Below are 25,493 nucleotides of genomic sequence, written 5' to 3' on the forward strand. Positions count from 1 at the left end.
GATGTATCTGACCCCAGGAATGTGTAAATAAAGTTTCCCCTTCCTGGGACAATGAATTCACGGTGTTCTTATTTCAATTTCCAGGAGTGTATTTGTGAAGGCACGACCCTTTTAGCGAGTTTATGGCCATTCTTTAGAAATATCGGAATGGGCGCAATAGCACAAATAACAATCTTTTTATGTAGGGCTCTGGTTCCATCGAAGGCATGCTGTTAGCAAAGATATGGCGTAAACGCATGGGAAAGAGGCCGCAAAGCTGACTCTTTTTTCCTTTTCTCCCGATTAATTTTTAAAGTCGCTGCTTGGTCAAATCTGAGTATGTAGAGCAAGGGGGCGATCTCCCAGCTTCGAGTGCCAAGCTCCAGCTCGCGACTGGCTCGTGCTAAAGTGGGTGTAGTCTAAGCATGTAAATGTGCTATCATACCGAGCTGTGGAGGAAAGCTGTAGAGAAAGAGAAGGTCTCACTCTTGTACTGGCGCTTCGCCAGTAAAGAACGGCAGGTCTTTACCTAAACGGTGAGGCTTGTGCCCGTTGCTAGTGTGCCACTTAGAGCCCCTGCAAGTCACCATCTGAACCGCCAGAGATACTGCTTCTAGCATCATGCACACAATGACTGATGTGTGGGTGTACTTATTTGTCTTGAGTCTGCTGTCTAAACGTTTGACATATTCCATCAAGCATAGTCGTGTCACGGAGTCAAATTGGTTTGGCAGACCATCAAACGAGTCCGCCTGCGCACTGGAATCCACCGGAGTTTCAGAGGCTGACGGGAAAGTACCTGCATTGCGAATCAGCTGAATGTGAGACTATTTGCATATCTCTGTGGGCGCGCCGTTAATAACAGATCGTCGCTGTCTGTGACTCCACTCAGCGACTGCGTCGTCCTGTGACACCCCGACCTGCATAGGGCTTCAACATATGCTTCTCAGCACCCTGTTCTTTGGAACCGCATTCTTCTTTATGGAATAGTAGAATATAGATCCTTGATAGTAGCGTAGTTTTTGGGCCATACCACGGATTCACATTTATGAAGTCAAATAAAGCGATTAGTTCTGGTTAGTATGGTGTATTGATCCCCAGCTGTTCACTTTGTTCACCGTAGACCGCATATTATTGAAACCGTTTGTCAGATAGAAATGTTTGTGTGGCGTTTCTTTAGCCGTCTTTTGTCATGTGAAATTGAGGATGAGTAAATCAATTGTTATTTACACCACAACTCCTCCCAGCGTTCTCATTAACATTACCTTTGCCATTTTATTAAAGTCTTGGTTACAATTGAAAGAGCAGAAACTTGCACTGTTGTAAACACATAAGCAAAATATGTAAAAGGAAAACCCTGTTCTAGAATTAACAGTATATAGTTTCTCCAATACTACATGTGCTTACACGAGCTAACTGTAACGGGGAAGTCACTAGTTCATAGTAAGCCGCTGCTACCTTTATTATATCAAATAACTGGTCTTTATATCCTGCTTGCAGCTTAACATTTAAAAGAATAAACGGTTATTTTTTTTAAAAAGATACCTTACGCTGTAACAATAGAGACATACATGTAATACATTAGTTCTCGTCACCCAGTTTTACAATTATCATTCCTGCTTGCCATGTAGCTAACAGCAATTTATCATTCTTCAGTCTAGATAACCAGATGTTTTGTTATATGAGAGGCTAATGCTTATTCCTAAACAGCGAAGCCAACATGAAATTATTTTTGTGCCTTCTATTGTGATTGTGCAAACTTCAGTATATCTACACTATGTGATCGAAAGTATCCGGACACCTGCCTGAAAATTACTTACAAGTTTGTGGCGCCATCCATCGGAAATGCTGGAATTCAATATGGTGTTGGCCCACCCTAAGCCTTGATGACAGCTTTCACTCTCGCAGGCATACGGTCAATCAGGTGCTGGAAGGTTACTTGGGGAATGGCAGCCTATTATTCACGGATTGCTGCACTGAGGAGAGGTATCGATGTTGATCGGTGAGGCCTGGAAGGAAGTCGGCGTTCCAAAACATCCCAAAAGTGTTCTGTAGGATTCAGGTCAGGTCTCTGTGCAGGCCAGTCCATTACAGGGATGTTATTGTCGTGTAACCACTGCCCCACAGGCAGTGCATTATGAACAGGTGCTCGATCGTGTTGAAAGATGCAGTCGCCATCCCCGATTTGCTCTTCAACAGTGGGAAGGAAGTAGGTGCTTAAAATATCAGTGTAGGCCTGTGCTGTGTTAGAGCCACGGAAAACAACAAGGGGTGCAAGCCCCCTCCATGAGAAACACGACCACACCTTAACACCACCGCCTCAGAATTTTACTGTTGCCACTACACAGGCTGGCTGTTGGACGTTCACCAGACATTCGCCATACCCACACCCTTCCATCGGCTCGCCACATTATGTACCGTGATTCGTCACTCCACACAACGTTTTTCCACTGTTCAGTCGTCCAATGTTTACGCTCCTTACACCAAGCGAGGCGTCATTTGGCATTTACCGGCGTGATGTGTGGCTTATGAGCACATAGACACAGGCAACAGAGCATGCACAATGTCGGCACTAGTACAGTCTATATCCACCTTTCGCAGCAATGCAGGCTGCTATTCTCCCATGGAGACGATCGTAGAGATGCTGGATGTGGTCCTGTGGAACGGCTTGCCATGCCATTTCCACCTGGCGCCTCAGTTGGACCAGCGTTCGTGCTGGACATGCAGACCGCGTGAGACGACGCATCATCCAGTCCCAAACATGCTCAATGGGGGTCAGATCCGGAGATCTTGCTGGCCAGGGTAGTTGACTTACACCTTCTAGAGCACGATGTGTGGCACGGGATAGATGCGGAAGAGCATTGTCCTGTTGGAACAGCAAGTTCCCTTGCCGGTCTGGGAATGGTAGAACGATGGGTTCGATGACGGTTTGGATGTACCGTGCACTATTCAGTGTCCCCTCGACGATCACCAGTGGTGTACGGCCAGTGTAGGAGATCGCTCCCCACACCATGATGCCGGGTGTTGGCCCTGTGTGCCTCGGTCGTATGCAGTCCTGATTGTGGCGCTCACCTGCACGGCGCCAAACACGCATACGACCATCATTGGCACCAAGCCAGAAGCGACTCTCATCGCTGAAGACGACACGTCTCCATTCGTCCCTCCATTCACGCCTGTCGCGACACCACTGGAGGCGGGCTGCACGATGTTGGGGCGTGAGCGGAAGACGGCCTAACGGTGTGCGGGACCGTAGCCCAGCTTCATGGAGACGGTTGCGAATGGTCCTCGCCGATACCCCAGGAGCAACAGTGTCCCTAATTTGCTGGGAAGTGGCGGTGCGGTCCCCTACGGCACTGCGTAGGATCCTACGGTCTTGGCGTGCATCCGTGCGTTGCTGCGGTCCGGTCCCAGGTCGACGGGCACGTGCACCTTCCGCCGACCACTGGCGACAACATCGATGTACTGTGGAGACCTCACGCCCCACGTGTTGAGCAATTCGGCGGTACGTCCACCCGGCCTCCCGCATGCCCACTATACGCCCTCGCTCAAAGTCCATCAACTGCACATACGGTTCACGTCCACGCTGTCGCGGCATGCTACCAGTGTTAAAGACTGCGATGGAGCTCCGTATGCCACGGCAAACTGGCTGACACTGACGGCGGCGGTGCACAAATGCTGCGCAGCTAGCGCCATTCGACGGCCAACACCGCGGTTCCTGGTGTGTCCGCTGTGCCGTGCGTGTGATCATTGCTTGTACAGCCCTCTCGCAGTGTCCGGAGCAAGTATGGTGGGTCTGACACACCGGTGTCAACGTGTTCTTTTTTCCATTTCCAGGAGTGTATATATAGCAGTTCATGACATCCAGTCTTACAAATTTCAAAACTCCGCCATTTCTCTCCCCATATCCACCACTGCTGGCGGCTCACCTCCAACTGCGCCACGCTACGCGCTGTTAACATCCAGCTGCCCAACACTACAATGGCAGACAACAATGCAAACTAGCCACAGATTGCACACAGCACAGCCAGTGATTTTCATACAGAGCGCTACGTGGCGTTACCAATAAAGAAACCTAAACAGCCTACTTACATAGCCCCCATGCTCCCCACAAAAAATTTTACAAATTGTTTTGGGCAGTGGCCAATACAGATTTGAAAAAATTTTTCATAATTACAATAACAAAGATATCAAATGCACACACTTATTGATACAATGTTGGTCATAAGCTAAAATGTTCTCACAATCCATAAAGACAGTCCTGATCATTCATCAAAGTAAAATTGCAGTGTTTTTCTCAAAGTCTGAGCAGTAAAAGAAATTGCACATAGAAGTAGTGGATTTCCATGCAGTCTTGAGCGAGAAGTGTTGTCCTTCCAACGGAAAGACAGTGCTGACTCTCGACATGCAGACAGGTAATGGGCCACAACCGAGCAAACTCACAGCAGAGTCATTCGACGTTTTTAAGAATATTGGTAGGTAGGTCATCACACAGTAGACCCACTGTAGTCCTGGTAGAGATTACAGTTTTTGTGGCGGTGTTCGTAGCGACAAGCAATTCACTGTAGAAACAGCTTACGAAGTCACAGCCACACTTTTAATAGCGGGCCGACCGGTCCGCTGGAACAGTGAACAGAAAGATGAAAACCCAAACACTCTGATTAAATAAAAGTCGGTACTTATCTTTATTCATGAAGATACAGAAACACCGTAGTGAACTACGTGTCTACAGAGATCTGTCTAGTTCGAGTCGGAGCGGCTAGGTCAGCGTCGGCTGACGACAAACAACAACTCTGCTGCGATGAACACACAACTGACTAGCAAGTACACAATTCGGTGGCGAGTATACAACTGAGCGGCGAATACAGAACTGTCCTAGCGCTCGCGACTCCAGCGCTTAAGAAGCCAGAAGCCAGCGGTGGCACGCGCAGACTTGCGGCGATTTCCTGTATCGCTGGCGCTGCTTATGCGGACGGCGTCCGGACTTTGATGCTGCCAACCTTTTGACAGCTGGCTCGGTTGGCATTACTGGCTAGGATATAACAACGGTATTGGTGTGCCACCAGAGGTGCAGACCCACTGTAGTCCTGGTAGAGATTGTGGTATTGGTGGGCCACCAGAGGTGCAGACCCACTGCAGCCCTTGTAGAAATAATGGTACTGGTGAGTCAGCAAAGGTGTAGACCCACTGTAGTCCTTGTATAAATAATAGTATTGGTGGGTCATCAAAGATGCAGACCCACTGTAGTCCTTGTACAGATGGCCAGCAGCCATCTATTGTGACTGTGCAGGTGCACAATCACCATTGAAGAGTCTTGCGGATAATATAGCAAGTCCATAGCCACCACTTGTGCACTCACAAAGTTTTTGTAATTGTCCTTAGAACCAGCAATGCTGTTATCCAGTCCCTTGCTGAATTATAAACACACGTGCAAACACTAACAGTCCCTACTTCTCACGTATTGTCCATATACTATGACCAACAGAAATGTGTGCAGTGAAATGGAACTTACAAGTTCATAATATGATGAACTGGTGTCAATTACAATTTTATAACGTAAGAATACAATTACAAAGGTACAAAACACATCATTAAAAACATAACAATACAGATAACATTTGTGGTGCAGGCTTTACAAAAGAATCGAAATAACATATACATCAGTGTTACAGGAATTATGACATAAGTAAATATATAAAAGATCAGAATAACTTTCGAAACATCAACTTCACACATGAGCATTAAAACAAAACAGAACAAATAATGTTGAAACATCTTTACAAAGTAAATAACATAGTATTAGAAAAATTCTACAACATAACAACATCATCTAAACACATAAAGACAGGAAAAACATAAATACCCAAGGGAACACAAACACATAGTGGGATAACACAAGGAAAGGACAGGATTTCTTTTACTGCAGTATTTTGCAAACAAAACTTTCTTTACTTCTCGGAGATCTCCCTTCGTTCTTCATTATTTCCAAAAAGTCCTATCTATACCTGCTTTCTGTCCTTTTTTCATATGACTTCTCAATGCATTTCTTCCAATTCATCGCATCTCATTCTCTTATATAGTCTACCCCCTCTTAAGTTAACTTAAATCTACTGAGCTCAGATGCTAAACTAAGGGACGAGGCAATGCAGCAGCACAGAACAATTAACACAAACAGCAATGACAAAAAAAATGGAAATTGGCAAAGCAAGCAGCGGCAAATGTAATAACTTATATCTAAATATGACAAAGCTCAAGCAGAAAAAATATTACAGTAAGAATGGCCATGTTTAATACCTATGTCACATCTTAACACTAGAGTGATGCATCACAAGAACTTACACTAACAGATAAGTTACCAAATCGTAAAAAAAATATTTATGCAATTCCTGTGAAGGGAAATGTCAATTTATGTGCCCTCACTTTCTCAGAAGTAGATCATGAATTTCTTATTGACTGGATCTGTAGGCATAAAATAACTATATTAGTACATATATTAAATTTTATTTTAACCAATGCTGCAGTGCAGCTAGAAACTAGATATTAAACAAAATGAGTAAATAAACACATAAAGCAAGCCATATGGCATTTCTCTCAACTAGCAAGACAATAGACGTGAAATGTTTCTCATCGTTTCATTAGGCATTTTAGTAAATATCTTAAATTAAGAGCTCCACAGTATAATCATATGTTTTCAAGTTTGAGCATGTCGTATTTGCGATGCTTTCTACAAAGGAATGTCAATAGCGAGGATAATGGCCTCCTTTTTTTTCTCCATCTGTTCCTCTGAAAGGCACACACTAATGGCTTTTTCCCAGGCGACTATCATGCAGCTGGGTGCCCACCACGCATTACGTGAAGGTGGTCACTTAACTTTCTTACTGAAATATTTACGACACTAGTTCGCATTACAGTGACAGTCTCATATAAAAAATTTCACAGGTCGAGAATTTGCATTGCAAACGTGTAGAAACAAAATCTTATCAATATAACAGTGTTCAAAAAGTTTTCGTCGGCATTGTGATACATTCGCGCATTTACATACATTTCCAACATCCTTTTCCACAAATCAGAGTCCCTAACCACTACTCATTATTCATATACGTATTCGATGAAACTTCTTTAATATTTCATCAAAATAAATACGTAGCATAATCAAATTCCTCATTTATGGTAGCATCATCTTATTGATCATAAACATACCTCAACAGCATAACACACATTGTTGTCATGAAAATAACATCATAACACCTCAGTCAAATCTCAAAAACGTCATAGCTTTCTGAAATAATGTCAAAACCTAAAAAAAATTCTCAGCTCATTTCAATAGTGTCATCTACCTCAAACGTACTTTAAAAATCGTGATCCCATACCAAATATATCATTCAAAGCTCTCATAATATCACAATGGTTCCGAAAAAATATGAACAGTTCACAAAGTACAGACAAAATACAATTTCATAAGTGTGAAGTTACCCAACTATGTAATTGCGTAAACATGTGTCACTGATGTAGTAAAAAAATGTTTATCTCTCAGTTAAATGATCAGATAGCTGTGTAATTTGTGTGTTAGAGAAATATGGTACCGGTGTGTAAAGTTGTATAAGCAAATATCATGTTAGCTAGGGCTCCTTGTGCTTGCCAAACACATGGTACACAAAGTAAGTGTGTACCCCCCTGGGGATTAATGTAATTATACCCTCATGCGTTACAGATTACAGCAATGGAATGAAATGTATCACGGAAAACTTTCTTTGTAATTGAAAAATCTTTAAAAGTAAATGTCTTAAGTACAAAATTAATCACTCAAATGCGTGTCCTGTAGCGCTAAACTGTGCTCTTGTTGTAAGATAATCTCTGTGAAAGTGTTGTAGTTATCGTCCTCGGAAAGCTAAGTCCTGCAGAAGCCAATGTACTTACCTCATGATAATCAAAAGTGAAATGCTTTGCGTATAGATATCTTAGTTATTACACTTATTGCCATGATGAAGAAAGTACTGTGCTGTAACATATTGTTGTGCTACGGAAAGGCTGTCTCCTTGTAGCTATACCACAAAAGTTACTACTAAAACATGTTTTACTTTCCAAAAGAAATCAGAAAAACTGTGCAGATATAAAACAGATACACCGCAAAAGCAACATTGTAAATTGTCACTCATTAGTAGTGTCGTAATAAATTCGTGTAGCTGTCACATAAACTAACCACTGTGTCATCTGGTATCTCACAGAAAGTATTTTAAATCCAGAATGTATTTTCAAGTAAACCAAAATGTTGCATTAAAATCTCATTAGCAGTACCAGTATATGTTCTAAGTATGTAAGCCTGATAGTCGTTACGTAATTGTGCAACTAACAAGCAAGAATGTACACACACAATAACACTGTGACGTCTGTTCACTATAACAATGCATTCGTAATTTCTGTTTAAATAAGTTCTCTTCGTTCTTGACTGGATATTTAACTTCAAACATTGTTGCATGTTAACAGTTTCTCAGTGTGACAAATTGTACTAGTAGCGTGAAGTGAAAAATTTTATGGGAAAGACTAATTTAAAAAAAGAGATTATCTCTCAGTAAGCGGTGTTACATGTGAAGTGTGGTGCAATCCTTTACTCTTCATAGTACTCAGAGTTTGAACTTGAATGCAATTATCATGCGGTATACGTCGGTAAAGAATACTGGAATTTTTCTCAAGGTTAGTGTCTATGTTATTTTTCGCTGAGCCAGCCGGCGCACCTGGCTGCCTGCGATGCGAGTCATTGTCTGTCTCTGATTTTGTTTCATTTGTTGCATTAATTGCAATAATAATGTATTTGTGTCTCGAATCTGTTCCTCTATGCTTTTCGACAGTGAATTTGCACCGGCAACATTCACATTTTGACAAGCGGAAAATGTGTCTTGACTCATTTGAGAAAATGGTGAGAACCCAAAACCTGAATCTACAGTATTTGCAATATTGTGTTCTGTCATTCCCGATTCCTGAGGCGAGCTGTTGCCGACCGATCGATTGATAATGCTTCCCTGTTCTCTAATTGTTTCACTGCCTACACCATTATTTGACGCCTGCTCCATTTCCCTATGCACAGTTACCAAATTACTACTTCGAATGTCTGTTACTTCATTACACGGTGGTGCTGATAAGCTACGCTCGTCGTCACTATTATTTCTCAGTTTACTTTGGAGCCTAGTGTTACGTTTTTCACACGCCATTATTGACACAATATTTCACACGATAACACAGAAAAGCACAATTTGAAGAGCAAAATAAGAAAACACATTAACATAGCACGGAAAATAATATCTAGTTAATTGCAAGCGCAGCTGCGAAATACTTGGTGCAAATTTACATGCGTGCCACACCTGTTTTACTGTACAACAATGAAAGACTGCAACTACAAAGGAGATTCTCTCTACAATTAGGCGCTAGCAATAAACAAAATCTACACTAATTACACAAACTACAAGAAAAAATCAAAAGATTCCAGTGAGGTATCCTCGGCTAAGGGTCGACATATGAAACGTCCCCTTAGAAATATTATACAAGACTGTGCTTAAACTGACACACAGTATTTTTAGCTCAAGGCAATCTGATTTTCAAAAACCTATACCTTTCACAAATCACTTACCTCACAAAAAAATCTTCGTTACTCGAACTACTGCAATACAGCGAGCGCCACTACTGCCAGCTAAATAAAAGATTCAAACTACGGAAGGCACTAACTACTCATAGGCGTAGTTAGCAAATGAAAGATTTTAATAGAGAACAAACAATGTATTTACCTTAATAGTGTTGAAAAATCATAATATACATAGCAGTTCATGACATCCAGTCTTACAAATTTCAAAATGCGCCATTTCTCTCCCCACATCCACCACTGCTGGCGGCTCACCTCCAACTGCGCCACGCTACGCGCTGTTCACATCCAGCTGCCCAACACTACAATGGCAGACAACAATGCAAACTAGCCACAGACTGCACACAGCACAGCCAGTGATTTTCATACAGAGCGCTATGTGGCGTTACCAATAAAAAAACCTAAATAGCCTACTTACAATATGTTGTCCGACTCCTCCTGAGAAGTGCTGTCCCCAAATTTCAATAGCAAATCTTTCCGTGATGCACAACGCCTCTATTATATCGTCTGCCAGTGGAGCTTGTTTAGCACCTCCGTAACGCTCTCTCGCCAGATAAACGTGACGAAACGTGCCGCTGTTCCTTGGATCTTCTGTATCTCCTCTTTCAGTCCTACCTTATAGCGATCCGAGATAGGTCAACAATACTCAGGAATCGGGCAAACAAGCGCCTTATAAGCCACTTCTTTCATGGATGAGTTACGTTCCCTTAAGATTTCTCTGATGAATCTGAGTCTGTTACCTGCTTTTTCCACTATCTGTTTCATGTTCTCATTCCGCTTAAGGTCGCTCTGGATTGTTACGCCTAGATATTTTACGGCAGATGCTGTCTGCAGCTGCTTGTCACGAATAGCGTAGCTGCATAGTAATGGATTTCATCTCCTCTGTATGCGCAATATGTTACATTTATTTATGTTCAGTGTCAACTGCCATAGCCTGCACCATTCATCAGTTCTCTGCAGTTCGTTCTGTAAGTTCTATCTTGTGGTGTTGCTACATTGGTATAGACAACTGCATCACATATCTTGCGAATCGTAGCTGCAGGTGGATAAGGAGACTCTGTCATCCTATTTTTCGAAAGGTATTCGGTAGTGTGCTCCTAGCCGATTCTTTTTCGCCGGTCGGGGTGGCCGAGCGGTTCTAGGCGCTACAGTCTGGAGCCGCGCGACCGCTACGGTCGCAGGTTCGAATCCTTCCTCGGGCATGGACGTGTGTGTGATGTCCTTAGGTTAGTTAGGTTTAAGTAGTTCTAAGTTCTAGAGGACTGATGACCTCAGAAGTTAAGTCCCATAGTGCTCAAGGCCATTTTGAACCGATTCTTTTTCTTGTGTCTTCGTCCCGCGTCGTCTCAGAGTCGGCATGGTTGTTAACAGACGTGGCAGCCGTAATTTAAGGGCTGACCTGATGGCCTCCCTATCGCCAACTAGCTATTCCCCGGGACGGAATTTATGTATGCCAGTTGTCTGCATGTAGTGTTATTCAGGTAACAGTGAGTGAAAGTTTTTTTCCACATGTTTAACAACCATGTAACTGAGATGGATACCATCCCGGTATTCACATTGTCAGATGTGAAAAACCACCTAAAAACCACATACAGGCTGGCCGGCAACTGACCCTCGTCGTCAGTCAGATGGGAAAATTCGATCCGGGCTGGCGCACTCCCCATTGCCAGCAGCAACACCTTAACAAGCACGGCCATTCGACCAGGTGCGCCAAGTAGTCGATTAATAACCAAGATCTGTACATATCCCGTATCCTCACAGATATTTTATTAACTCAATGAATGTTTGAGTAGTAGAACTCAGAAGGCTATAATGGACGGAGAAACCGAGCAAGGTTGGGCAGTGGTTAGCACACTGAACTCGAATCTGGGAGGACGAAGGTTCAGATCCCCGTCCGCCCATCCAGATTTAAGTTTTCGTGATTTTCCTAACTTGCTCCATTTTCATTTGCAAATAGCCTGGCCGATTTCTCCCCCTGTTGTTTTTGTTGTTGTGGTCTTCAGTCCAGAGACTGGTTTGGTTCTAATGGCTCTAAGCACTATGGGACTTAACATCTGAGGTCATCAATCCTCTGGACTTAGAACTACTTAAACCTAACTAACCTAAGGACATCACACACATCCATGCCCGAGGCAGGATTCGAACCTGCGACCGTAGCAGCAGCGCGGTTCCTGACTGAAGCGCCTAAAACCACTCGGCCACAGCGGCCGGCAGACTGGTTTGATGCAGCTCTCCATGCTACTCTATCCCGTGCAAGCTTCTTCACTTCTGGGTAACTGCTGCAGCCTACATCCTTCTGAATCTGCTTACTGTATTCATCTCTTGGCCTACCTCTACGATTTTTACCCCCCATGCTTCCCTCCAATGCTAGATTGGTGATCGTGTAATGCCTTAAATGTGTCCCACCAACCGATTCCTTCTTCCAGTCAGGTAGAGCAAAAAATTTCTCGTCTCCCCAATCCTATTCAATACTTCCTCATTAATTACGTGATCTACCCATCTAATCTTTGGCATTCTTCTGTAGCATCACATTTCAAAAGCTTCTATTCTCTTCTTGACTAAACTGTTTATCGTCCATATTTCACTTCCATACATGGCAACGCTCCATATAAATACTTTCAGAAAGAACTTCCTGACATTTAAATCTATAGTCGATGTTAACAACTTCCGCTTCTTCAGAAACGCTTTACTTGCCATTGCCAGTCTACATTTTATATCCTCCCTACTTCGACCACCATCAGTTTTTTGCTCCCCAAATAACAAAACTGAAATACTAGTTTAAGGCCGCGCGAGATTAGCCGAGCGGTGTGAGGCGCTGCAGTCATGGACTGTGAGGCTGATCCTGGCGGAGGTTCGAGTCCTCCCTCGGTCATGGGTGTGTGTGTTTGTCCTTAGGATACTTTAGGTTAAGTAGTGTGTTAGCTTAGTGACTGATGACTGTAGGAGCTAAGTCCCATAATACACACACACACATACACACACACACACACACACACACACACACACACACTACTTTAGTGTTTCATTTCCTAATCTAACTCCCTCAGCATAGAGTACATTCCATTATTATCGTCTTGCTTATGTTGATGTTCATCTTATATCCTCCTTTCATGACACTGTCCATTGCGTTCAGCTGCTCTTGCAAGTCTTTTGCTATCTCCGACAGAATTATGATGTAATCGGTAAACCTAGCTTATTCATTTCCCTTTTCAAATTTTCTAACCTACCTCACCAATTAAGATATCTAACTAACATTCCACGCTCCGATCCGTAGAACGCCAGTTTCGTTTCTCCTGATGACGACACCCTCCCCGCCCGGAGATCCGAAGGGGGGCTATTTTACCCAAGACGATGCCATTATCATTTAACAGTACAGTAGAGCTGTGTTCCCCCGGAAAAATTACGGCTGTAGCTTCCCCTTGCTTTCAGCCGTTCGCAGTACCGGCACAGCAATCCGCACTTATACCCCGTTATGACTGCGTTGTCTTGGGAACGCTAAACTCTAATCATCCTTCCTTCTTTTTGGACGTCGAAAGTTCAAAAGAAACCGAAGTATCGTCGCGCGAGCACCAAGGAGGGATCGTAGTATCACTAATGTTCTCAATACACAAAAACGCTTTATCAGGCTGTATCATCACTACTACAGGAGGATACTGTTGTCCACAAGAAACGTTCGTCGTGCACGATCGTAAGGAAATGCAAGACGACCTGGAGAAAGTTTTCAGTTAGCCTAGTTATTGGCAGCTCTGCTTAAATGTTGATAAATTCGAGACGATGTCCATACGAAAGAGAAGAAGCCAACAGTGACAGATTACAAAGGTAGACGCGAAGATCTGGAGCACGTCACCTCGCTTCAGTATTTAGGGTAATACCACCAGGGTTATTCGGAAAGTAATGTCCCATAGGTTGCGAAATGGAAACGACAGTGAAAATGCGGTGAAGCTCTTCACAGGTGTGTTGCGCAGTGTCTCTAGTTTGCCTGTCGATCGTGTCACGTCGCTCTTTTCATCTCTGAGCACACAGTAAGCGCGTAAAGGTGCCTAGAACAGTAGTGCCTCCCGTCAAGTATGGTTACCTGCCGCGAGATTTCGCCTGATTTCACGTAACCCCACATAACGTACCTGTCATGCGTTTCTTTCTCGGCCGCCACACACTAGGGCAACGAGGACTCCCCTGCAGCGTTTTCAATGGGAAGCGTTTCGTCACTCACCATACAGCCGGACTTGCCCCTTCTTATGTCCATCTACACTCACATGAACCGCTGGCTATGAAGACATTGTGACACAGACGACGAACTGCAGACCAGCGTAGAGAAGCGGCGGAAAGCACAGCCAGCTTCCTCCTATGACGAGGATACAGGAAAGTTGGTACAGCACTACGACACATGTCTAGGTCGGAGGGGCGACTACGTAGACAGGCAGATGAAAGGCATAGCTAACTGTTGTATATAAAACATTTTTTACTTTCACTGTTTTCCTTTTCGCGACCAATCAGATCTTACTTTCCGCATAGCCCTCGTACGAAGAGATGCGAAATAAGGCGATCACGTTAAGGCGACCACACCGTGGTTCAGGTCGAAAAAATCGATTTTCGGTTATTATCATCTTGCGATAGATTAAGGTTTTATTTAAGCACTCTGAAAAGGATTTTGCTGAAGATTTTTTTCGATTATTTAAAGAGCATTTTCCTACCACGTGTGTTTATGTGCGACGCCCACTTTTCTGTCACTCACTTTTCCGCATATATTTTAGATATTTATATCCCGTGAATTGCACGTTAGGGATTTTTTTTACTCCCTAGTATGTTGGCTATCCTTGGAATGCAACGGTGGGTATTCTTTTGTTTCTGCTGTTTGTAAACAACACGCTTTCAAACACGCGGTTAGTTTTGTTCAAGTGTGATTGCGAATAGTTGTTATACTTACGTTTGGAGTGCTTGTTTCCGTGTGTTTTGTTGTGTTTATTGAAGGTGACGAAACGTAAAGGCATTTTCAAGAAACGACAGTTTAGAGGAAACAAGTTTAGAAAGCTTTCTGTACAAGAGTTTATGTCACCTGGTAACGATGTTTCTAATCATAATTCTTCAACAAGTGCATCATCAAAGAAGCTCTCATCATTTCAAGAGAGTTGCAACGGCTTTACTGTAAGTGACAAGGGATGCAGTAACATTATTATAAATTTGAGAATATTGTCAGATGTAATTTCTAAATTTGTACAATGTAGACAGAGTGGTGAGTCACAGAGTGTGAAAATTTGTGAGAGTGCCAGTGGGAGAAAAGACCTAGCAATTGCTTTGGATTTAATTTGCACTAAATGCTCAGCTGTGATTTCATTTATGAGTTCTTCGAAACCAGATGCTAATGGCCCTTATGAAATCTATACTAGATTAGTTTATGCCTTACGATCCTTTGGCAAGGGCATGGCTGGAGGGAGAACATTTTGTTCCGTGATGAACTTAAATCAACCACCAAATAAATTTGAAAAACTGACTGCAGTAGTAGAGAAAGCTGTATGTGAGGTCAGTAAGGAAAGCATGAAACTGGCTGCTTGGGAAGCAGTGGAAATAAATGATGGATGTTCGGATATTGCAGCTGCACTTGATGGAAGTTGACAGAAAAGAGGACATACTTCTCTGAATGGAGTAGTGACTGCCACGAGTGTAGACACCGGTAAAAGTGTTAGATGTGGAGATAATGTATATGTACTGCAAATGTTGTTAACTCAATTAACATAAAGAACACAACTGTGTGACTAATTTTAGAGGAACAAGTGGTGGTACGGAAGTTGATGGAGTACAACAAATATTTCATCGCTCCATAGAAACAAGAAGCTAACGGTACATCAAATATTTGGGCGATGGTGACATAAGGCATACAACAATGTGGTGAACTCTAAGCCAAATGTAGATGCCATTATTAGCAAAATAGAATGAGTTCAAAAACTTTTGGGAACAAGGCTGAGAAAACTAATTGTTGATATGAGAGGAAAAAAATTAGAAGATTGAAATTTGTTGACCGGAAAGGGTCGGTTAGCTAAAACTGAAATAGAAAACTTGCAGGTATACTATGGGCAGGTAGATAGGAGAAATAAAGAAAATCTGGAGGCAATGAAGAGAGATGTTTGGGCCATATTCTTCCGTAAGTCCTCTACTGATGATAAACCACGTCATGGATTGTGTCCATCAGGAGAAAATTCGTGGTGCAAATACAATTCGGCTTAGGCAACTGGAGAATCTTATTGTCACCAGCATTCTCTTCCCGCTGGTATCATTACAGCAATTAAACCTATGAATGTTTCAACAGCATAATTTGGAACCGCCTTCCTAAAACTGTATTTGTAGGCATGCATACAATGAAACTAGGAGTTCATGATGTTGTTATTAGATTAAGTTGTGGTAATATTGGAAAGTGTTGGGTACTGAAAAAGCTGGGAATTAATCCTGGTGAAAATATGATCACTGGGCTGCAACAATGCGATAAAATGGGGATGGCCGATGCAGACAGGTCTGCATCTAATATGGGCAAGAAAGCAAGACAAACATCCAAGAAGGTGAAAAGGAAGCTGGAAGACCTGCTAGAGACCAAAGAAGGGCCATCATATGCAGCAGGACAGTTTCAATTAACTGCAAGTAACAAATTTCAAAAGTTTTTTCTTTAAAGTCAATTTCCCTCAAACTAAAATTTTCAGTACATATGCTCCGTTATATCAGAAACTATCATAGATAAATGAATGAAATTTTCAGAGACTGTGCATAACATGAAAAGCTACCTCTGGTACTACATTCATTAATATTCCCCCATTAGGAAGTTCGCAAAAAAATATTTTCAGCAGAAAAAACTTAATATTTTTTGTTAATAAATTTAAAAAATTATTTCTTAAAAAGTGTGAAATGGATAAAGTAGATTTTAGTACAGTTGACTCTATTAGCATCGTGTAACATACAGTAAAAATATTAAGGTCCTGCATAAAATAGTTTTTTCAGAAATGGGTCAAATACTTGACTAAATTAACATGGGTTATATAGGCAGGGTGTGGTGCCCTTAAATCAGCAGTAGGGAAGACGAATAAATGACAGATTTGTTGGAATGGTCCTGGAGAAGTGCGGTGCGTGTGTAAAGGAACTTGCATACATGACGTCAGCGCGACCAAATGTAAAGAATTGTTTCAAAGTTAGGATTCCTTATCAAGGCAATACACATTGTCAGAACTCAGATACGCGCTGTTAGGATCGCAATAGGACAGTACAACGAATTCGAAAGTGTAACAGAGGTTCCCAGGTAACGTAAATGGGAATCTTCTGAAGAAAGACGATGTTTTTCATGCGTTTGTTAAAATCAGACAAACGAAATTCGACGAAGATACAAAATCGTTAAAACTGGAACGCACTACCCTCAGCCACCCACTAAACACTGGTTTGCTGAGTGTGCAGATGTAGAATCTGATCGACGTTGCGGGAAGGAGCGCTTAAAGCCGCTGCGCCGCCACGAGTGTCGAACTCAAGACGTGAGATTGCAGAACTGGAGCAAGGGGGACACGGGACATCCCAGGAAGGCGCTGAGGACCTCGGCGGACCCGACGTCTAACGAGGCCTATTTGTTCAGGCGAGTGTATCAGCTTTAACGAGCCCTGTTTACGGGCCGTTTGACTTGTTAAAAACGCGGATAGGGAGGCCGGCGTCTCATTAGGCGTCTGGACCAGGCTGAAGGCAGCGGGCGCCGACCATGCGCACAGCTCCGGTTGCTGAAGGCCGCACGTGGCGGGCGGGCGACTCGTCTCGTGCGGTACAGCTACGGTTGCCAGAAATAGGCGGAGAAGCAAAGGCAGCGTGTAGACTGACTGCACCGACGCGACAAAAGTCGTGGAATACCTCCCTATACCGTGCCGGACTCCCATTCGCCCGACGTAGTGGAGCAATTTGGCATGGTCTCAACGAGTCGTTGGAAGTCTCCTGCAGACATTTTGAGCCGTGCTGCCTCTACAGCCGTTCATAATTGCGAAAGATTTTGTGCGTGAACTGACCTCTCCGTTATGCCTCACAAATGTTCGATGGGATCCATATCGGGCGATCTGGTTGGTGGAATCAGTCGCTCGAATTTTCCAGAATGTCCTCCAAACCAATCTCGAACAGCTGTTTCCCAGTGACGTGGGTCACTACCATCCGCAAAAATTCCATCGTTGTTTGGGAACCTGAAATCCAGCAACAGCTGCAAATGGTCTACAAGTAGCAAGACATAACCATTTCCAGTCGACAATCGTTTCGGTTGAACCAGAGTACGCAGTCCATTCCATATAAATACGGCCCACAACGTTATGGAGCCACTATCAGCTTACACAGACAACTTGGGTCCATAGCTCCGTCGGGTGTCTGACACTCTCACACCCTACCATCAGCTCTTACCGAGTGAGATCGGGACTCATCTGACGAAGCCACGGTTTTCCAAACGTCGAGGGACCAACCGATGTGGTGACGAGCCCAGGACAGACGCTGCACGCGATGTCGTGCTGATAGCCAATTAACGCCAGATTTCGCCACACTCTCCTAACGGATGCGTTGATCGTACGCCCCACATTGATTTCTGCGGTTATTTCTAGCAGTGCTGCTTATCTGTTAGCACTGGCAACTCTACGCAAACGCCGCTGCACCCGGTCCTTAACTGCATTGGCTGTTTTGAGAGGTAATGCCTGAAATTTCGTATTTTCGGCACATTCTTAACATCTACATCTACATCTACATGGATACTCTGCAACTAACATTTAAGGGGCTCCGGAACGCCCTATACTTGCAATGTTAAAATAACGCTTATAAATTACATCTTTCCTCACAAAGTATTTGAGGTAGGAAGTTGAACTTATTACAGATTATTTATTGGAATATGGGCTACAACTTAACACAGAGATTTTACAAAATTTTAGTTCAGTTATTAAAGATGATTTTTTTCAATTGTAATGAAAATTCACGACATTTTTTTGCAATTTTTTATTTATATATTCAAAAATATACAGTTTTTTGGAAAAAGGCTGTGTTAAATTATGCAGAAGGTACTGTGTAACATTTACTGAAAGTTTGAAACAAATATGTTTGGAAGATCCTTAGAAAACATGTAATTAGTATGAGAAAATAAAAGTTTTGGGAATCGAGCGACAAAGATTGGATTAACTTTTTAGTGCATTCCAGGTCCATAGGATGGATTATCTTCATCCTCTGCAAACTCCTCCTCCAGCTTCCTCTTGTTCCTCCTCCTGTTTACTCTTGCTTGTATTTCTAGACTCTTTACAGCCCTGTCTGCAGCCCGAAGGCGTTCCTTGTCTAAAGCAAGCATCGCTCGTTGTTGTGTTCGTAGATTTTGCTACCATTTTCTTCAGTTGCAGTTACTGCAACACTGTTCCAAAAGGTGGTCATGTATGAACACCTATCACATTTCAGTTGTATTTCACTAGCAAGTCCTACGTGCTTTATTATGGAGAGTTCCAGACCAACTTCACTACAATGAATACATCTTACACAGTTTGAAAAAATTCCTTTGAGAACCGACATATCAAATATTTCATACACATCCGATTCGCCCAAAAAACATTCATAGTTTTCACTCATTGAACCAAGCTTCTTCTGTGAAGTATTTTCTTTCCCACTTTGACTGCTATGGGCAGGTGTACTTGAGAGGTTAGGTTCATTCACTTGGTTATCGTCTTTATTGTTTACAGTAATAACACATACCTTTGGCTTTCCAACATTTCTCCTTTTCTTAAAAGCCTTCAGAGGATTTCTAATAACTTTACTTTTACTCATTATTATACTTCAACAAAACAGAGACTCAAGAAACGGAATTAATTACGAATATTTTCGAGATAACGACAGAGTAAATAAACATGAAACAATCGACAATCACACCAGCGATATATATTGAACCATCACAGGTTAGCCACAACACATACTTTATCTCACATCACTAAAATGTACCTGATGAATACGGACGTTAATAATAACACCATTTGACAGCAGTTTAACAGCGCCACAGTGGGTCACGCCCATGTAGAACACATTTCAAAAAAAATTTAAAAATAGTTGTAGTCTTCGGAATTGAATAAATTATATATCTATTAAAAGGTAATAGTCTGCAGATTCAGAAAACGCAAAAAAGTAAAAATTGAACTTTTCATGATTTTGAGCCTTTCCGGAGCCCCGTAAGTGCCTGGCCGAGGGTTCATCGTACCATCTTCACAATTCTCTATTATTCCAATCTCGTATAGCGCGCGAAAAGAATGAACACCTCTATGTTTCCGTACGAGATCTTATTTTCATTATTTTATCGTGGTGATCGTTCCTCCCTATTTAGGTCGGTGTCAACAAAATATTTTCGCATTCAGAGGAGAAAGTTGGTGTTTGGAATTTAGAGAGAAGATTCCGTCGCAACGAAAAACCCCTTTCTTTTAATGAAGTCCAGCCCAAACCTTGTATCATTTCTGTGACTCTCTCTCCCATATTTCGCGATAATACAAAACGTGCTGCATTTATTTGAACTTATTCGATATACTCCGTCAGTTCTGTCTGGTAAGGATCGCTCACCGCGCAGCAGTTTTCTAAAAGAGGACGGACAAGCGTAGTGTAGGCAGTGTCCTTAGTAGGTCTCTTACGTTTTCTAAGTGTCCTGCCAACAAAACGCAGTCTTTGTTTAGCCTTCCCCACAACATTTTCTGTGTTCCTTCCAATTTAAGTTATTCGTAATTGTAATACCTAGGTATTTAGTTGAATTTAAGGCTTTTAGATCAGACTGATTTATCGTGTAACCGAAGTTTAAAGCGTTAATTTTACCACTCATGTGGATGACCTCACACGTTTCGTTATTTAGGGTAAACTGCCACTTTTCCCACGATTGAGATATTCTTTCTAAATCGTTTTCGAATTTGTTTTGATCTTCTGATGACTTTATTAGCCGATAAACGACAGCGTCATCTGCAAACAACAGAAAACGGCTGCTCAGATTGTCTCCAGAATCGTTTATATACTCGTAGATAAGGAACAGCAAAGGGCCTATAACACTACCTTGGGGAACGCCAGAAATCACATCTGTTTTACACGATGACTTTCCGTCAATTACTACGAACTCTGACCTCTCTGACAGGAAATCATAAATCCAGTCACATAACTGAGACGATATTCCATAAGCACACAATTTCAATACGAGCCGCTTGTGTGGCACAGTCTCAAAAGCCTTCTGGAAATCCAGAAATACGGAATCGATCTGAAATCCCTCGTCAATAGCACTCAACAATTCATGTGAACAAAGAGGATCTCGGAATGTCCGGTTCCCTAACGATTTACGAAATGGAATGTGCCATTATCATTCCGCATTCAAGGTCTGTTAATTATCCGTCGTGCGGCACACTCATGCCGGAAACCTTTTCTCTTGAATAACCTGAGTACAAACGACAGCTCCGCCTACGCACTGCCCTACTATGCCTTGTGCACGCGATACTACCGCCGTCTGTACAAGTACATAAATCCCCGTCCCACGAGTTTTGCCACCTCAGAGTACACGCATACGAACAGAGACAGGCTTCCAGCCTTACAATAACAAAGCATCAGCCTTCTAAACGAATTTTTAAGTTAATTTTTTCTTCCTCGTGTCACACCAATAGCTACCGTTACCGGTTTCGATTTATGATCAAGACATCGTGGGATTCGGTTTAAAATTTAATGTTGTGAATATTTTAATCTTTTATGTACGATTTAAAGCGTAATGCGACTTCTAAGTGTTTGACGTAAATAATTAGTATTATTAGTGAAGCTGCTTAGCGTGCACACTCAAACAAGCGATCAAAAGATAACGAAAAAGAAGTCCGCCTCCATTCTTGCCTAATTACAAGTGCTCATGCAAAGTGATGTACACATTTGGACATTTTATGCCTTGAAATTTATCGGCAGAAAGTGAATATGACGCAAGGATAACGCAATCTATCCATTTCACTGACGATAGCAGAAGGCTAGCTCAAGCAAAGCATAGCAACAGTGGGTATGGTTTCTTGGAAGCAATGCAACTGAATTTTGACAACGTGCATAAAACTGTTAAACACTTACGACACAACCTCCAAGTGTAGAAAATTGAATGTTATAGGTTCCATTTGTCAAAGGACGCCGGCCGGTGGGGCCGTGGGGTTCTAGGCGCATCAGTTTGGAACCGCGAGACCGCTACGATCGCAGGTTCGAATCCTGCCTCGGGCATTGATGTGTGTGATGTCCTTAGGTTAGTTAGGTTTAAGTAGTTCTAAGTTCTAGGGGACTGATGACCACAGATGTTAAGTCCCATAGTGCTCAGAGCCATTTGAGCCATTTGTGCAACGTCAAATATCTTTATCCTCTGTCACCTACTGTGATTAACAATCTGTAACATTAAGCTTGTGTTGAACACAATGGTCCACAGTCACGTAGCCCCACTGTCCGAAGATCTCTGATAATTGAACCAGTTTCGAATGGCTCTGAGCACTATGGGACTTAACATCTGAGGTCATGAGTCCCCTAGAACTTACAACTACTGAAACGCGACTAACCTAAGCACATCACACAATCCATGCCCGAGGTAGGATTCGAACCAGCTACCGTAGCGGTCACGCGGTTCCAAGCTGAAGCGTCTAGAACCGCTCGACCACACTGGCCGGCGAACCGGTTTCGACCTGTGTTGTCTGCTGAAAACTGTCTATCACACAAAAGCCTTACACGTAATGCCTGTGCAATGTAACCCTTAATGTAAGTTCAAACGAATGCAAAGGCAAACCACCTTATGAATGTACATCAAAATTCCAATATGAATGCGAATACATTGAAATTGGTAACACGTCACAAGCCACACGACACGATGTTTCGTGCACGTTTGTACAGCGCCACTAAGTGGACTACGTCTATCAGTGTAGACCGGTGATCGTCAAACATTTTTGCTTATGAGCCAATACTGACATTCTAAGGCGACACCTCGGGCAGCATACCATAGGTGTGGGAGGGGGGGGGGGGGGTGAGAGGGGGGGGTGTAAAGCAGCCACTCAAAGATGAATTCAGTTTCCACCAAACCGTGGTTAACGATTAAAACTTACCACTTAATATTTGGAATCTACATATAGTGAGGTACTACACAGAATATTTAAGGTGAAAAAGAAAACAATATATTGGAAATACACACAACAACAAAAAATTTTTCATCACCTCGGTTCGGAGAGTTCCGGAACCTGCACAGAAGATCGGAATAGAGATCAACATAAACATCATTTCCGCCCTTTTTATTGTCATAAAAACCACAAATTGCATGTTGTACCACCATACAGCAAGACCTTCAGAGGTGGTGGACCAGATTGCTCTACACACCGGTACCTCTATTACCCAGTAGCACTTACTCTTACATTGATGCATGCCTGTATTCGTCGTGGCATAGTATCACAGTTTTAATCTGCCAGGAAGTTTCATATCAGCGCACACTCCGCTGCAGAGTGGAAATCTCATTCTGGAAACATCCCCCAGGCTGTGGCTAAGTCATGTCTCCGCTATATCCTTTCTTTCAGGAGTGCTAGTTCTGCAAGGTTCGCAGGAGAGCTTCTGTAATGTTTGGAAGGTAGGAGACGAGATACTGGCAGAAGTAAAGCTGTGAGTACCGGGTGTGAGTCGTGCTTCGGTAGCTCAGTTGGTAGAGCGCTTGCCCGCGAAAGGCAAAGGTCCCGAGTTCGAGTCTCGGTCGGGCACACAGTTTTAATCTGCCAGGAAGTTTCATATCAGCGCACACTCCGCTGCAGAGTGAAAATTTCATTCTGGATAGTATCTAGAAGTTTATCAAGACACTGTCGGACCAGATTGTCTCACTCCTAAACCGCGATTTGGTGTAGATCCCTCAGAGTGGTTGGTGGGTCACGTCGTCCATAAACAGCCCTTTTCAATCTATCCCAGACATGTTCGATAGGGTTCATGTCTGGAGAATATGCTGGCCACTCTAGTCGAGCGATGTCGTTATCCTGAAGGAAGGCAATCACAAGATGTGCACGATGGGGGCGCGAATTGTGGTCCACGAAGACGAATGCCTCGCCAATATGCTGCCGATGTGGTTGCACTATCGGTCGGAGGATGCCACTCACGTATCGTACAGCCGTTACGGCGCCTTCCATGACCACCAGCGGAGTACGTCGGCCCCACATAATGCCACCCAAAACAGCAGGTAACCTCCACCTTGCTGCACTCGCTGGACAGTGCGTCTAAAGCGTTCAGCCTGACCGGGTTGCCTCCAAAGACGTCTCCGACGATTGTCTGGTTGAAGGCATATGCGACACTCATCGGTGAACACAACGTGACGCCAATCCTAAGAGGTCCTTTCGGCATGTTGTTGGGCCCGTCTGTACTGCGCTGCATAGTGTCGCGCTTGCAAAGATGGACTTCGTCATGGACGTCGGGAGTGAAGTAGTGCATCATGCAGCCCTTTGCGCACAGTTTGAATCGTAACACGACGTCCTGTGGCTGCACGAAAAGCATTATTCAACATGGTGGCGTTGCCGTCAGGGTTCCTCCGAGCCATATTCCGCAGGTAGCGGTCATCCACAGCAGTAGCAGCCCTGGGGCGGTCTGAGAGAGGCATGTCATCGACAGTTCCTGTCTATCTGGTTTGCCAAAATACAGCACTCCTAAGTAACGAGATTATGTATCTCCTCCATGTCCGAACAACATCGCATTGGTTCAATCCGAGATACCTGGACGCTTCCCCTGTCGAGAGCCCTTCCTGGAACAAGGTAACAATGCAGACACGTTCCAGCCGCGGTATTGACCGTCTAGGCATGGTTGAGCTACAGACAAGACGAGCTGTGTACCTCTTTCCTGGTGGAAAGGACTGGAACTGATCGGCTTCGGACCCCCTCCGTCTAATAGGCGCTGCTCATGCATGGTTGTTTACAGCTTTGGGCGGGTAGTGACATCTCTGAACAGTCAAAGGGACTGTGTGTGTGATACAATATCCACGGTCAACTTCTATCTTCAGGACTTCTGGGAACCGGGGTGATTCAAAACTTTTTTTGATGTGTGTACATGCACTTTCCTGAAGCATTGCAAAGGGAAAAATTTTCCATAATTGACCGGCTACTGTGGCCAGTGCCATCCAGAAGCATCCCACGTTCGTTTTTCTGATTTCCAGGCACAGTTTTCTGTCTGAAAGAATCTGTCTGTATTCAGCCAGATATAACGGACCTGAGACGGTTTTCAATAATATAAATTGATTAATGTGAAACTGTCACAAATCGATAGAATAGCGGATGATAGCTTTGTTTATAAAATGTTTTAGAAGTGAGTGTTATCTGTTGTACTACGCGTGCTTTTTGCAAATAAATAACTCTTGTTGGGGTGAATAGCTGGACCACATCTCCCGACGAGTAATGGGCCACTTTTAGCGACTGGACGCCATGTCAAAGTTAGTGACGCACAGAACAAACTACTTGTACGTCAAGAAACACTGTTTACACATTGATATTGTAAAAAATTATTACTCTCCCTCTCTCCCTACAACATAACAAGAATAATATAAATAGCTTATCTTGCATCCTGTACACTTCATCACGCCAACCCACACCGATCTTACAATTAACTGGAAACATTCATAATTTAGCGTGTTACATTAACTAATAACAGTAATTGCAGTATAAGACGGCCAGGTTGGGGATTTTCTCCGCCCGGAGACTGGGTGTTTGTGTTGTCCTCATCATTTCATCATCATCTGTGAAAGTGGCGAGATCGGACTGTGTAACGATTGGGAATTTGTAAGGGCTCTGATAACCGCGCGGTTGAGAGCCCCACAAACCAAACATCATCATCATCATCATCATCATCATCATCATCCTCTCGTATATAGCAGCGAGTCGCCGGTGGGCTTCCT

The 25,493-nt window shown here is 43.2% G+C and overlaps 1 non-coding gene across 1 annotated transcript; it reads left to right on the plus strand.

Annotated features, from left to right (window-relative positions):
* Nucleotides 1–23,254: 23,254 nt before the first annotated feature.
* Trnas-cga (transfer RNA serine (anticodon CGA)) lies at nt 23,255–23,329 on the plus strand. The gene has a single exon. It is a non-coding gene; the product is annotated as a tRNA-Ser (tRNA).
* Nucleotides 23,330–25,493: the final 2,164 nt, after the last annotated feature.

Source organism: Schistocerca serialis, chromosome 9 (assembly GCF_023864345.2).
Source record: "Schistocerca serialis cubense isolate TAMUIC-IGC-003099 chromosome 9, iqSchSeri2.2, whole genome shotgun sequence".
Classification (NCBI taxonomy): domain Eukaryota; kingdom Metazoa; phylum Arthropoda; class Insecta; order Orthoptera; family Acrididae; genus Schistocerca; species Schistocerca serialis.